The sequence below is a fragment of the Lygodium microphyllum genome, chromosome 23 (assembly GCF_053477565.2).
Source record: "Lygodium microphyllum isolate KBCC chromosome 23, Lygodium_microphyllum_v1.1.10, whole genome shotgun sequence".
In the NCBI taxonomy this organism is placed as follows: Eukaryota; Viridiplantae; Streptophyta; class Polypodiopsida; order Schizaeales; family Lygodiaceae; genus Lygodium; species Lygodium microphyllum.
In genome coordinates, this window is record NC_141157.1 from 118,629,165 (window position 1) to 118,631,483 (window position 2,319).

The window sequence follows — 2,319 nt, forward strand, 5'->3', positions numbered from 1 at the left end:
GTTCTCTGTGTTATCCCGCACTTCTAGTCATCCATTGGGGAGATCGCGAGTTGTAGGGATTCTTGAACTGTGCAGGCCATCTGTAAAAATGACAGATAATGGTTGTCTTTGTTGGCTATTGGCGGTCCTCGCGGAAGCCTTAAGAGATGATGTCATATCTGTTAATGATGCCCTATGCTATCCATTGATGCCCTATCTACTCTACCAGGGGCAAGATGGTCTTGTGGAGATTGCTAGGTTACCACAATTGCAAGGTTTACCCAACAATGCCAGGATTACTGTCACAGTGAGGTAGCATAGGATGACTTAGAGGGGTTCTCATGTGCTCATGTTAATTTCTATTGATTTTCCTTATCAACATGGGCCTTATGATGTAGGTGTCTTGTGCAAAGGACAAATTGCGATGGGGCCACTAAAGAGATTGCGCACTTGAAAAGGTTAACAGGACATGTGGTTGTCATTTAGTAATGCCACATGTTTCACAGCCTATGATGCTAATTTATTATTGCGGTGTATTGCTAGGGGCGATCATTGAACGGCGAACACGAGTCTGATGCTAAGTCCACCTATCAGGCAGGTGATGGGGTTGAGGCCTCATCATGTCGTCGTGCAGTAGACTCATTCTCCACCAAATGAGAGTGCACTACAGCCCATGTGGGATACCTAGACCACTATGGCGAATGATTGTGCCCTGACTGATGAGGGTGGCTTGGGTGATGCTGCTGCACCATTGGCAAGTAAACTCTTTGGTTTTGAATTGTCTTTGCGAGCAAGGCATGAATAAGATATTTGATGCATGCTTGCGATGCCCCTGATGTTGACTTGGAACTCTTGTAGATGAGCGGCCCTACGACGAGTGTCATGATGAGGCAAGTTTGCCCAGAGATGCATCGTGGACATATATTGTCCAAGAAGGCACGTCCCATTCTATAGATGGACAGCCTTGGTCAAAAACTTCAAGGAGCACGAGATGGATGTTGATATCCCCTTGAGGCAACTTGGTGTGAAGAAGGGCCCTCTTGCATATGAGAGGGATCGCATCATAGCATGCTTCCACGACACGGAAGTTTCAAATCAATTATCAGCAGTATGAGTGCGGGCAACGCAAATATGTTGTACTTTATATAGGACTTATTGCCAGGTGAGGATCGGATTGTGACTAGGGACAAGTACACTATTACATACACGAGAGGGCCATGGAGAAGTACATGGCCGCTGAGGATGCGTGCGTGGAGCTCATCAAGAAGAAGACAGCCGATGGTTACGATTGCACATGAGTGACTTGTCTACCTGCGACTAACGTGATTTTGTTTAGGATTGACTCCTTGAGTTCTAATGTCTGGTGAAGGCTCGAAAGAGCTCGTGATGCTTTGTGCAATAGTGAGTGCGAGCCCCTCCGATGCCTCCAGTGAGCAGGTGAGGGACAAGGCGCTGGGTGCTACTACTATGTACTGCTAGGGGGATGGCATAGGTCATGATGGGGAGGGAGGTGATTGAGGAGTGAGGGAGTTCGAGCACAAATGTGGAGGCTGTGGACTCAGACGATGAGAACGTGTGGCCTTCGAGCGTCTAGTCCCATTGGCATCACCTCCTCGTCCAAGTTCCAGTGTTGCCTCCCCATGGCATGACCGTTGAGGTCTTGTCGCGTGCAGAGGACTCACAGCACGGCCCATGCCTTGGAGCACCGCTGTGGGTTTTCTGCATTTTTTATATTTTCAACGCTCGTACTTGAGGCTCACTCGTAAGAACAACTTTTTGATGCAGGGGTGGAGGTGGAGGTGGTGCATGTGCGATCTGGTATGGAGGTCCATGGTTGCAAGGTTGATCTTGCTCTTATAGACTCCTTGTCATCTATCAAGGTGAGCATGCGTTCCATGGCCTTATTTGCACTGTGGTTGCGGTCCAAGCTCCTTGAGTATCCTCTACATCAAATTTGCATTGTGGACCCGATGTGGGGCCCTTTGCTTATGAGGGAGCACCTTTGCTTATGAGGGAGCATAGAGACCACTCGCCTACAAAGGCCACGAAGAATTTCTTTGTTGGTGTTTATGCTTAGAAGGACTTCGTTTTTATCACTCATGCATAAGTGGGTAATTTGTATTCGTGCCTTTCAATTGTACATGCCAGGGATGCTATTGCATTGTAGCTCTCATCCATTTTCATCATGGGAAATGTTTAGGGGTCATTGAAGTTTGTTTGTCGTCTCGAATTGTGAGGAGTATGGCCTTTCCAAGTTTCCTTCATCTCATTGTCTTGTACTTGGATTCCATGAGGGTAACATTGCCCTCTAAGGAGCTTCATTCATTGCTCGACAAGTAC

At 47.5% G+C, this 2,319-nt stretch overlaps 1 long non-coding RNA gene across 1 annotated transcript; it reads left to right on the forward strand.

Moving 5' to 3' along the window:
- The first annotated feature begins 320 nt into the window (after positions 1–320).
- LOC148016665 (uncharacterized) lies at positions 321–1,722 on the forward strand. Its single transcript, XR_015688170.1, has 3 exons — positions 321–437; positions 523–733; positions 838–1,722. It is a non-coding gene; the product is annotated as an uncharacterized LOC148016665 (long non-coding RNA).
- The last annotated feature ends 597 nt before the right edge of the window (positions 1,723–2,319 follow it).